Below are 14,199 nucleotides of genomic sequence, written 5' to 3'. Positions count from 1 at the left end.
GATACAGCCAGTCAAGATGCTCTCAATGGTGCAGCTATAGAATGTTTTGAGGATTTGAGGGCCCATGCCAAACCTTTTCAACCTCCTGAAGGGGAAGAGGCGCAAACGCGCGTGCCTTCTTCACGACTTTATGCTTGTGTGTGGACCATTTCAAGTCCTTAGTGATTTGGACACTGAGGAGCTTGAAGCTCTCAATCCCCTAAAATACAGCTCTGTCTATGTGGATGGGGGCTTGCTCTCCCCCCGTTTCCTGTAGTTCACAATCAGCTCTTTGGTCTTACTGACGTTGAGGGAGAGGTTGTTGTCCCGGCACCACACTGTCTGGTCACTGACCTTGTCCCTGTAGGCTGTCTCATCTTCGTCTGTGATCAGGCCCACCACTGTGGTGTCGTCAGCAAACAGGAATGATGTTGGTCAGTTTAAGACATGGGGATTACACATTGGGACAAGGAGATGTTGAAAAACGACTGAATATGCCTGCAATCTGTTATGTTCTGTGCATGCTCTGAGAACACGCCCTGGAGTACTGGGCGTGTTCTCCACAATCCAACCCAGTCACGGACCAGGATGTCTTGCTCCCAGGCAGACTAAATCACTTTTTTGCCCGCTTTGAGGACAATACAGTGCCACTGACACAGCCTGCAACGAAAACATGCGGACTCTCCTTCACTGCAGCCGAGGTGAGTAAGACATTTAAACGTGTTAACCCTCGCAAGGCTGCAGGCCCAGACAGCATCCCCAGCCGCGCCCTCAGAGCATGCGCAGACCAGCTGGCCGGTGTGTTTACGGACATATTCAATCAATCCCTATACCAGTCTGCTGTTCCCACATGCTTCAAGAAGGCCACCATTGTTCCTGTTCCCAAGAAAGCTAAGGTAACTGAGCTAAACGACTACCGCCCCGTAGCACTCACTTCCGTCATCATGAAGTGCTTTGAGAGACTAGTCAAGGACCATATCACCTCCACCCTACCTGACAACCTAGACCCACTCCAATTTGCTTACCGCCCAAATAGGTCCACAGATGACGCAATCTCAACCACACTGCACACTGCCCTAACCCATCTGGACAAGAGGAATACCTATGTGAGAATGCTGTTCATCGACTACAGCTCGGCATTCAACACCATAGTACCCTCCAAGCTCGTCATCAAGCTCGAGACCCTGGGTCTCGACCCCGCCCTGTGCAACTGGGTACTGGACTTCCTGACGGGACGCCCCCAGGTGGTGAGGGTAGGCAACAACATCTCCACCCCGCTGATCCTCAACACTGGGGCCCCACAAGGGTGTGTTCTGAGCCCTCTCCTGTACTCCCTGTTCACCCACGACTGCGTGGCCACGCATGCCTCCAACTCAATCATCAAGTTTGCGGACGACACAACAGTGGTAGGCTTGATTACCAACAACGACGAGACGGCCTACAGGGAGGAGGTGAGGGCCCTCGGAGTGTGGTGTCAGGAAAATAACCTCACACTCAACGTCAACAAAACTAAGGAGATGATTGTGGACTTCAGGAAACAGCAGAGGGAACACCCCCCTATCCACATCGATGGAACAGTAGTGGAGAGGGTAGCAAGTTTTAAGTTCCTCGGCATACACATCACAGACAAACTGAATTGGTCCACTCACACAGACAGAATTGTGAAGAAGGGGCAGCAGCGCCTCTTCAACCTCAGGAGGCTGAAGAAATTCGGCTTGTCACCAAAAGCACTCACAAACTTCTACAGATGCACAATCGAGAGCATCCTGGCGGGCTGTATCACCGCCTGGTACGGCAACTGCTCCGCCCTCAACCGTAAGGCTCTTCAGAGGGTAGTGAGGTCTGCACAACGCATCACCGGGGGCAAACTACCTGCCCTCCAGGACACCTACACCACCCGATGTTACAGGAAGGCCATAAAGATCATCAAGGACATCAACCACCCGAGCCACTGCCTGTTCACCCCGCTATCATCCAGAAGGCGAGGTCAGTACAGGTGCATCAAAGCTGGGACCGAGAGACTGAAAAACAGCTTCTATCTCAAGGCCATCAGACTGTTAAAAGCCACCACTAACATTGAGTGGCCGCTGCCAACACACTGACACTGACTCAACTCCAGCCACTTTAATAATGGGAATTGATGGGAAATTATGTAAATATATCACTAGCCACTTTAAACAATGCTACCTTATATAATGTTACTTACCCTACATTATTCATCTCATATGCATACATGTATACTGTACTCTATATCATCGACTGCATCCTTATGTAATACATGTATCACTAGCCACTTTAACTATGCCACTTTGCTTACATACTCATCTTATATGTATATACTGTACTCGATACCATCTACTGTATCTTGCCTATGCTGCTCTGTACCATCACTCATTCATATATCCTTATGTACATATTCTTTATCCCCTTACACTGTGTATAAGACAGTAGTTTAGGAATTGTTAGTTAGATTACTTGTTGGTTATTACTGCATTGTTGGAACTAGAAGCACAAGCATTTCGCTACACTCGCATTAACATCTGCTAACCATGTGTATGTGACAAATACAATTAGATTTGATTTGATTTGAGTAAATAGGCATTTTAAAGTCTTAGATTTAGCCGGTGGTAACTTATGGAATAGACATGGTTGTAATGTGGATTTAACCAATCAGCATTCAGGATTAGACCAACCCGTTTTATAACTGTTGGTACAAATGTTGAGAGAAGATGACGTCATTTACATTTGTATTGCTCTACAGCACCGATTTTGTTTTTGTGTATTCACGTAGGCTACAACGTCCCGCGAATGGTCACCCTAATGTTACCACCTTGGCGAGCTAGCTAACAACCTGCTAACTTTACTAGTATATCCACACATTTGGTGGCGGGAAAAGAAAGAATGGAAAAGGGATAGCTTCTTCAGGAGATCAATGATCGTAGAGATGAATGAATGACAGATCTCTTGCATGTAGTCATCACAAACCTGATGTTTTTAAGAGACAATTTTCAATGTAATGCATCTCAATAGGAAAATAGTGCTTTTATACAATGTGGAAACATAATAGTTCACAACTTGCGTAGTGAGCATATAGGGCCGCCTGGCTCTGAGTACAGGTGCATCAAAGCTGGGACAGACAGATTGAAAAACTGCTTCTGTCTCAAGGCCATGGCTGCCTACCAACAGACTTGATATCACAGGCCACTTTAAGATTTTTTATTTATCCATTATTTTACCAGGTAAGTTGACTGAGAACACGTTCTCATTTACAGCAACGACCTGGGGGATAGTTACAGGGGAGAGGAAACTGGGTATTATTAGGTGACCATGATGGTTTGAGGGCCAGATTGGGAATTTAGCCAGGACACCGGGGTTAACACCCATACTCTTACGATAAGTGCTATGGGATCATTAATGACCTCAGAGTCAGGACACCCATTTTAACGTCCCATCCGAAAGACTGCACCCTACACAGGGCAGTGTCCCCATTCACTGCCATGGGGCATTGGGACATTTTTTAAAAATGGAATACTAGTCACTTTAATAATGCCACTTTAAGAATGTTTACATATCTCACATTACTCATCTCATATGTATATGCTGCATACTGTATCCTTCACTATCTTTTCTTTACTATCTATTACATCTTAGCCGCTCTGTCACTGCTCATCCATATATTTTTGTCACGCGGGACTAGGTGGGTGAAGGAATCAGGCGCAGAGAGTTCCAGTTGTGAAAAGTGCTCTTTAATACGGCACACAAAAATGATAAGCCCAACGACACAGGGCGCGGACAACAAAGTGACTACCCAAAAACACAGGGTGCCAAGTTCTGAAAATATATCCACCTCTACCTAAAACGCACACACGTAACATAAAGACAATCCCGCACAAAACAAGGGTACATGTGCTTAAAATAGGGAAGCTCATTAAGCCATACAACAGAACACAGGTAAAACTAATAAGACAAAACAAACAGACAAACGAAAAAGGGATAGGAGGCGGCTAGTAGGACGATGACGACGACCGCCGAGCACCACCCGAACAGGCAAGGGAGCCAACTTCGGCGGAAGTCGTGACAATTTTATACTTATATATTCTTATCCTATTCTTTTACTAGATTGTGTGTATAGGTTTTGTTGTGGAATATGTTAGATATTAGGTTTTGTTGTGGAATTGTAAGATATTACCACGTTAGATATTGCTGCACTGTCTGATCTAGAAGCATAAGCACTCGCAATAACATCTATTAACCATGTGTATGTGACCAATAAAATTTGATTTGATTTGTCCATCGAGTATACACCACTGTTCAAAGGTTTGGGGTCACTTAGAAATGTCCTTGTTTGTTGAAAGGAAAGCACATGTTTTGTCCATTAAAATAACATCAAATTGATCAGAAATTGTTAATGTTGTAAATGACTATTGTAGCTGGAAACTGCTGATTTTTAATGGAATATCTACATAGGCGCACATACCGTCACTCCTGTGTTCCAATAGCACATTGTGTTAGCTAATCCAAGTTTATAATTTTAAAAGGCTAATTGATCATTAGAAAACCCTTTTGCAATTGTGTTAGTACAGCTGAAAACTGTTGTCCTGATTAAAGTAGCAATAAAACTGGTCTTTACACTAGTTGAGTATGTGGAGCATCAGAATTGGTGGGTTCGATTACAGGCTCAAAATGGCCAGAAACAAAGAACTTTCTTCTGAAACTCGGCAGTCTATTCTTGTTCTGAGAAATGAAGGCTATTCCATGTGAGAAATTGCCAAGAAAATGAAGATCTCGTACAAAGCTGTGTACTACTCCCTTCACAGAACACTGAAAATGGAAATATATATCCATCCGCCACTTCAACCCATTGATAAAGGCGAACCACAATAAATGGGGCTGAGGTTGCAATACCTACAGCTTCCACACGATGTCAACAGTCTTGTCAGACAAGCCATTTCTTCAGGTCTCCGACCGGATATTTTGGTTGAGATTTACCCGGACATTATTTCCAGACGGACAGCTAAAGAATATACATCGCCTCGTGATCAATTTGATTGCTTATTAACGTTTAATAATACCTAAAGTTGCATTACAAAAGTATTTCGAAGTGTTTTGTGAAAGTTTATCGTCGACTTTTTTAATTTAAAAAAATGACGTTACGTTATAAGATGCTATTTTTTTCGTTTATCACACAGTCTTCATAGATCGATATCTAGGCTATATATGGACCGATTTAATCGAAAAAAAGACCCAATAGTGATTATGGGACATCTAGGAGTGCCAACAAAGAAGATGGTCAAAGGTAATGAATGTTTTATATTTTATTTGTGCGGTTTGTGTAGCGACGACTATGCTAATTATTTTGTTTACGTCCCCTGCGGGTCTTTTAGGGTGTTACATGCTATCAGATAATAGCTTCTCATGCTTTCGCCGAAAAGCATTTTAAAAATCTGACTTGTTGCCTGGATTCACAACGAGTGTAGCTTTAATTCAATACCCTGCATGTGTATTTTAATGAACGTTTGAGTTTTAACTAATACTATTAGCATTTAGCGTAGCGCATTTGCATTTCCAGAGCTCTAGATGGGACGCCTGCGTGCCAGGTAGGAGCAAGTGGTTAAGAGTTTTGGCGGGAAAAGCCTGCTAACAAAGTAATTCCTCTGGTGGATTTTATAACATTTATAACAGGGTGTGAACTGACAAACCGGCCCAGTTCCCTCCTCACCTCTTCTGTGGGTGAGAGGTCTGGTTATTGTCAACCATTGCCAAGCTGATCTGACCTATCGTTATTACATTTAACATTTATCCTCACAGGACAGTCATGACATAGATGCGAGTGCTTTAGGGCGATAGTCATTTAGGCAGGTTACCTTGGAGCTCTTAGAAACATGGACAATTGTGGTCAGCTTGAAACATGTTGGGATTACAGACTGGGATAGATTGAAAATGTCTGTGAAGACACTTGCCAGCAGTTCTGCGCATGTTTTGAGAACGCCCCTGGTATTCCGCCAATGTGCAATCATTGGACAATAAATTAGACAATGTACGACCAGGAATATCCTACCACGGGACATCAAAAACTGTAATATCTTATGTTTTGTGGAATTGTGGCTTTTTGCTCGCCTGAAGTAGAGTATCTTGTGATAAAAGCAGACTACACTATTTGCCTAGAGAGTTTTCAGCTATACTTTTCGTGGCTGTTTATTTACCACCACAGACGGATGCTGCCACTAAGACCGCACTCAGTCAGCTGTATAAGGAAATAAGCAAACAGGAAACCGCTCACCCAGAGGCAGCGCTCCTAGTGGCTGGAGACTTTAATGGAGGGAAACTTAAATCAGTTCTACCACATTTCTATCAACATCTTAAATGTGCAACAAGAAGGAAAACATTCAAGATCACCTTTACTCCACACACAGAGACACGTACAAGCTCTCCCCCGCCCTCCATTTGGTAAATCCAACCACAAATCTACCCTCCTGATTCCCGCTTACAAGCAAAAATTAAAGCAGGAAGCACTAGTGACTCGGTCTATAAAAAAAGTGGGTAGGTGAAGCAGATGCTAAACTACAGGACTGTTTTGCTATCACAGACTGGAACATGTTCCGGGATTCTTCCAATGGCATTGAGGAGTACACCACATCAGTCACTGGCTTTATCAATAAGTGCATCGAGGACATCGTCCCCACAGTGACTGTACATACAGTACATACCCCAACCAGAAGCCATGGATTACAGGCAACATTCGCACTGAGCTAAAGGGTAGAGCTGCCGCTTTCAAGGTGCGGGACTCTAACCCGGAAGCTTATAAGAAATCCTGCTATGCCCTGCGACGAACCATCAAATAGGCAAAGCGTCAATAAAGGGCTAAGATTGAAACGTATCACACCGGTTCCGACTCTCGTCTTATGTGGCATGGCTTGCAAACTATTACAGACTATAAAGGGAAGCACAGCCGCAAGCTGCCCAGTGACACGAGCCTACCAGACAGGCTAAATCACTTTTAAGCTGTCTTCATGGGCTAGCAACACTGAGGTATACATGAGAGCATCAGCTGTTCTGGACGACTGTGTGATCATGCTCTATATATATATATATATATATATATATATATATATATATGCCATTTAAGTGCTCTCCGTAGCCGACGTGAGTAAGACCATTAAACAGGTCAACATTCACAGGCTGTGGGGCCAGACGGATTACCAGGACGTGTGCTCTGGGCATGTGCTGACCAACTTGCAGGTGTATTCAATTACATTTTCAACATGTCCCTGATTGAGTCTGTAATAGCAACATGTTTCAAGCAGACCACTATAGTCCCTGTGCCCAAGAACATAAAGGCAACATGCCTATATGACTACAGACCCGTAGCACTCACATCCGTAGCCATGAAGTGCTTTGAATGGCTGGTAATGGCTCACATCAACACCATTATCCCAGAAACCCTAGAACCACTCCAATTTGCATACCGTCTCCACAGATGATGCAATCTCTATTGCACTCCACACTGCCCTTTCCCACCTGGACAAAAGGAACACCTATGTGAGAATGCTTTTCATTGACTACAGCTCAGCGTTCCACACCATAGTACCCTCAAAGTTCATCACTAAGCTAAGGATCCTAGGACTAACCACCTCCCTCCGCGACTGGATCCTGGACTTCCTGATGGGACGCCCCCAGGTGGTGAGGGTAGGTATCAACACTGGAACCCCTCAGGGGTGCGTGCCCAGTCCCCTCCTTTACTCCCTGTTCACCCACGACTGCATGGCCAGGCATGACTCCTACACCATCATTAAGTTTGCAGACAACAGAACCTCATCCCCATCAGATCAGGTGGCCTGATCACTGACAACGACGAGACAGCCTATAGGGAAGAGGTCAGAGACCTGGCCGGGTGGTGCCAGAATAACAATCTATCCCTCAACGTAACCAAGACTAAGGAGAAGATTGTGGACAACAGGAAAAAGAGGACCGAGCACGCCCCCATTATCATCAACGAGGCTGTATTGGAGCAGGTTAAGAGCTTCAAGTTCCTTGGTGTCCACATCTCCAACAAACTAGAATGGAGGGGCGGCTGAGGCCAGAACCGGAGCCGCCACCGAGGGTAGATGCCCACCCGGACCCACCCCTATATTCAGGTTTGCGGCCAAGAGTCCGCACCTTTGGGGGGGGTACTGTCATGCCCTGACCTTAGATATCTCTGTTTTCTTAATATTTTGGTTAGGTCGGGTGTGACAAGGGTGGGTATGCTAGTTTTTGTATTGTCTAGGGCCTTTGTATGTCTATGGTGGCCTGATATGGTTTCCAATCAGAGGCAGCTGTTTATCGTTGTCTCTGATTGAGGATCATATATAGGTAGCCATTTTCCCTTTTGTGTTCGTGGGATCTTGTCTACGGTAAGTTGTCTATGTGTAGTTGCCTGTCAGCACTCATTTGTACAGCGTCACGTGTCGTTTTGTTATTTTGGTTAGATTGTTCAGTGTTCATTCTGATAATAATAAAGAATGTACGCATACCACGCTGCGCCTTGGTTCCATTCATATGACGAACGTGACAACCTACCTCCTCCCCATACAGTATCTATTTATTTATCTTGCTCCTTTGCACTCCAGTATCTCCACTTGCACATTCATCTTCTGCACATCTACCATTCCAGTGTTTAATTGCTATATTGTGATTACTTCGCCACAATGGCCTATTTATTGCCTTAACTGCACTCATTGTATATAGACTTACTGTTTTCTTTTGTTCTACTGTATTATTGACTGTTTTGTTTATTCCATGTGTAATTCTGTGTTGTCTGTGTCGAATTGCTATGGTTTATCTTGGCCAGGTCGCAGTTGCAAATCAGAATTTGTTCTCAACTAGTCTACCTGGTAAATAAAGGTGAAATAAAAAAATAAAAAATAAAAAACATGTTGCATTTCAGTGGTTACTCCTTTAAAAGTTGTGAGCTTACACTGCGGGACTTTGAGGTAGCGTCACATCTTCATTGCTCCAGACCACCACAAGGGGGAGTTAGAGCACTCATTATGCATTTGGGTCCCAAGGTTTTTATATGACCAATCATATCGAGTGCTTCCAATGACAAATTTGACGCGTGCCACCAGTCCCTGGTGACTTTTTTCAGCAAAGATAGCTGACAAAACATTACGGTGGAAGCAAATGTAAGTAGGTATAACGTCATAACGAGCCAAGTAAAACATGTACAATTGAAAGGAATATGTTAGTTCATTTAGAGACAATCGATTGTGCATATTATTTTGTCATAAAGTTAATTGTCGGGAATTGCTATTCAGCAAATTAGCTAACATTAGCCAGCTAGCTAGCTAGTGTTATGACATGAGTATGCATTTGTAATCCGTGTTGTTTAATGTTTTAGGGACTCCTGAGAAAACCAACAAACCAGGCTGTTGTCTTGTGAAACAGTGGATGTAAAGAATCTAGCTAGCTAAAGGATTTACTGCAAATTGAATGTACAATTGTGTTAGCTTGCCTTGCTTATTTGCCATGCAATACACCTGAAGTAACATAGCTAGCTAACTATTTATTTTCTTATTGTGTAGTGGAGGAAAAATATAACTGTCATGCCCTGACCTGAGTATTTGTTTTCTTTATTGTTTTGGTTAGGTCAGGGTGTGACATGGGTGGACTGTATAGGGGTTTTGTAGGTTTATGGGGTTGTTTATCATCTAGGTGCTTATATATGTCTTTGGTTGCCTATATCGGTTCTCAATTAGAGGCAGGTGTTTATCGTCGTCTCTGATTGGGAACCATATTTAGGCAGCCATCTTCTTTGGGTATTTCGTGGGTTATTATCTGTCTAGTTGCCTGTGTTTGCACTTTTGTATCATAGCGTCACGTTTGTTTTGTTATTTTGTATAGTTCGTTTAGTGTCTATCTTTATTAAAAGTATCATGTATTCACATTATGCTGCGCCTTGGCCTTCTCACTATGACGAACGTGACAGAATAACCCACCATAAAAGGACCAAGCAGCGTGATAAGGAGGAACAGTGCTTTGTGGAATCGAGGACTCGGGACAAAATACTGGACGGTAAAACATCCTGGACCTGGGAGGAGGTAATGGCAGGGGACAAGACCCTGCCATGGAAGCAGGTGGAGAGAGCACAGGAGGAACGGCGACGGTATATGGGTACAAGGCTCGCACGGAAGCCCGAGAGGCAGCCCCAAGACATTTTTGGGGAGGCACACGACGAGTTTGGCTAAGTCAGGTAGGAGACCTGAGCCAACTCCTCGTGCTTACCGTGGCGGGCGTCGTACTGGTCAGGCACCGTGTTATGCGGTGGAGCGCACGGTGTCCCCAGTACGCGTGCTTAGCCCGGTGCGCTACATCCCAGCTCCCCGCATCTGCCGGGCTAGGGTGAGGATCCAGCCAGGGCAGATGGTGCCAGCCCTGCTCTCCAGACAGCCAGTGTGTCTCCCCGGGCCAGGATATCCTGCGCCGGCGTTGCGCACTGTGTCTCCCGTATGTCTGCACAGCCCAGTGCGTCCTGTGTCTGCGCCCCGCACGTGCCGGGCTAGAGTCACCATCCAGCCAGGACGGGTTGTGCAGGCCATTAGCTCGAGACCTCCAGTGCGTCTTCACGGTCCAGTCTATCCAGTACCACCGGTGCCAACACCACGCACCAGACCTCCAGTACGCCTCCACAGCCTAGTACATCCTTTTCCTCCTCCCCGCACTCACCCTGAGGTGCGTGTCTCCAGCCCGGTACCCCCAGTGCCGGCACCACGCACCATTCCACCAGTGCGCCTCCAGGGTCCAGTACTCCCTGTTCCTGCTCCTCGCACTCGCCCTGAGGTGCGTGTCCCCAGCCCGGTACCACCAGTGCCGGCACCACGCACCAGGCCTATTGTGCGCCTTGGCAGTCCAGTACGCCCTGTTTCTCCTCCCCGCACTCGCCCTGAGGTGCGTGTCCTCGGCCCAGTATCACCAGTGCCGGCACCACGCACCAGGCCTACAGTGCACCTCGCCAGTCCAGAGCGTCCGGCAACAGTACACAGTCCAGAGCGTCCGGCAACAGTACCCAGTCCAGAGCGTCCGGCTACAGTACCCAGTCCAGAGCGTCCGGCTACAGTACCCAGTCCAGAGCGTCCGGCAACAGTACCCAGTCCAGAGCGTCCGGCAACAGTACCCAGTCCAGAGCGTCTGGCAACAGTACCCAGTCCAGAGCGTCCGGCAACAGTCTACAGACCGGAACCTCCTACGACGGGCCGCAGACCAGAACCTCCTACGACCGGCCGCAGACCGGAACCTCATACGACAGGCCGTAGACCGGAACCTACCACGACAGGTCGCAGTCAGCAAGCCAGGAGCCGCCAGAGCCGTCAGCCAACCAGGAGCTGCCGATGCCGCCTGTCACGCCGGAGATGCTGGAATCTCCCTCCTGTCCGAAGCTGCTAGAGCCGCTCCTCACTCCAGTGACGCCCTCTACGATGATCTTCAGTCCGGGGTCCGCTGCGAAGGTCCCCGCTCCAGAGGCGCCACCTAAGTGGGCCAAGACTGAGGTAGAGCGGGATCTACGTCCTGCACCCGAACCTCCGCCGTGAAAAAGGCCCACCCGTTAGATTAGGTTTTGTGGCCGGAGTCCGCACCTTTGTCATGCCCTGACCTGAGTATTCTTTGTTTTCTTTATTGTTTTGGTTAGGTCAGGGTGTGACATGGGTGATGTATGTGTTTTTGGACTGTCTAGGGGTTTTGTAGGTTTATGGGGTTGTTTATCATCTAGGAGTTTATATATGTCTATGGTTGCCTAGATTGGTTCTCAATTAGAGGCAGGTGTTTATCGTCGTCTCTGATTGGGAACCATATTTAGTCAGCCATCTTCTTTGGGTATTTCGTGGGTTATTATCTATGTCTAGTTGCCTGTGTTTGCACTTTTGTATCATAGCGTCACGTTTGTTTTGTTATTTTGTATAGTTTTTTTAGTGTGTATCTTTATTAAAAGTATCATGTATTCACATTACGCTGTGCCTTGGTCTTCTCACTACGACGAACGTGACAATAACTCTATGCCAATGAATGTGTAGCTAGCTACAGTATGTTGCCGATCTCCGTATGAATACTTTTGGTATGAATATTAGTTCAGAACCTATCTATGAACCTCAGCTATCATGGTTGTTGTATTGACTTCCAAGTTTGAATGCCACTAATGAAGCCTATATTAGTAGAATATAATAACTTTATTGTGCCAAGGATGCAAGTCCTATATACATTTACTGTAGTTATGAGATCCCCACATTGTAGCCTGTACATTGAATATATTCACTATATCACTATATCATATCATGTACTCTTCCTTGGCAAATAAAGGTCAAATGTCTTCACAAGGTTTTCAAACACGGTTGCTGGTATTTTGGCCCATTCCTCCATGCAGATCTCCTCTAGAGCAGTAATGTTTTGGGACCCCATTGTCAGTGTTACCAGATGATCCTCCTTATAAAGCAGGTCCTCCATCTGCTGAATCTGGAATGCTCAAAATGAATAAATCTTTATTTGTGACAATACATTTGGGAGCAACAAGGGCATGATAGTCCAGTGAAAATGACTGAGTGTTTATGTGGTGTAAATCTTAAAATTAGCAGCTGACATCTTAAGGATTTTCTAATGAATGCATGTGAGACAGGTTCCATATATACAACAAGACAGGCAGAGAGGAAGAGAGAAAAAGAGCACAGAACAGTTTAATTACCTATGGTTAAGGACACTTGTGCCAGCATTAAAGCTTCCACAGACAGTGAACATACATCTGGCAATATTTACATTTTCAACCCCTTGATCAGCTCGCACTCTGAAAGTAAAGAAAATAGCTTATGTTTTGAAGATATGAAAACAATCACTGAGATATGACCGTTCAATCTGAAGCAGCAGATGTAATTTTCAGGATATGTCAATACAGCACAGAAAGCTTAACACCAGACTGATATTGTGGTTGTTCATTAGGTGATGGAAAATATGCAATATGCATACAAAATAATATACTTACCTTCCTTGAAAATCCATCTATACCACCAAAGATGACAATGTTGTATCTTGAAAAAAAAACGAAATGTTTAATCTATTAACCTGCTTCATTATTGATGTATTACCAGTTGATGAAGAACAACTCCAATTTCATACATCATTGAAAATTTGTCTACAAATAAGAATAAAAAAATAACAATTATTTCTTAGATTTGTTGGAGACAATATACATCTTAGTAACTTATCAATTTATGATTTGTATCAATAGGGACGAGAGACGGGAGCATGAACAGAGTATTGTTGCCGAGCAATGCAATGGAGCTAGATCATTCTGGCAATGATACCTGCACCATCTACACGCTGCAAAGACTACCTAACTCTTCGCCATTGTACACGATGGCCCATTGCTTGGAGACTTCATTTGACATCCTTGAAACAACTAGGACATGGCCTGCTTATGAGTTTGATAGGACTCCTCGGCCGAACGTTCAGTGTGCACTCCGAGAGCGAAACGATCTGAATTTACCAGAGGGTTTTCAATATTTCATGGAATAGAAACACCATAATATTAATCCAAATGAATTAAGCAAGTAGAAGTCAATAGTTTGGACACACCAATCTCATTCCAGGATTTTTCTATATTTTACTATTTTCTACATTGTAAGAATAATAGTGATGACATCACAACTATGAAATAACACATATGGAATCAGTTAAGAACAAATTCTTATTTACAAGGACAGCCTACTCCTTCTTCCCCATCGGGGAATTGAACCCCAGTCTCCACGTGCCTGCAATATGGAAGACTATCAAATGCTTCTCAAAGATGCCCTCTGGTGGTCAAACCTCTGGTGGTCAAACTTGCATGAACAGAATGAAATGGCTGACAATTAGATAATGTGCCACAGAATGCTGCAGCAGCCCGCAAGGTGTGCCGCAACTTTTAAAGGAGCAACCACTGTGTACTGTTGTATTACTCACTCAGAAGATCAGTGGTTACAGGGTTTGTTAATTTACCCCCCTTCCCATTCCCCTCTTTGTTGAGCAAACCACAAGAATAAAACAATATATGCATCTTTTTTTCTGTGCACAATTCAACCAATTTTGTTGTTGTTTAAGTGAATGTGCATGTTTTGGTGGTCCTTGATGCCTTCTCCTGCTGTTGTGCCCTTGGGTAAGGAGCCTAACCCTAAAAACCATTCCAGGGGTGCTCCAACCTTGGCAATTGTTTGTGTCTTG

This window comes from Oncorhynchus keta, chromosome 2 (genome assembly GCF_023373465.1).
Source record: "Oncorhynchus keta strain PuntledgeMale-10-30-2019 chromosome 2, Oket_V2, whole genome shotgun sequence".
NCBI lineage: Eukaryota > Metazoa > Chordata > Actinopteri > Salmoniformes > Salmonidae > Oncorhynchus > Oncorhynchus keta.
The sequence above is the reverse complement of the archived record's forward strand: the minus strand, read 5'-3'. Positions refer to the sequence as shown.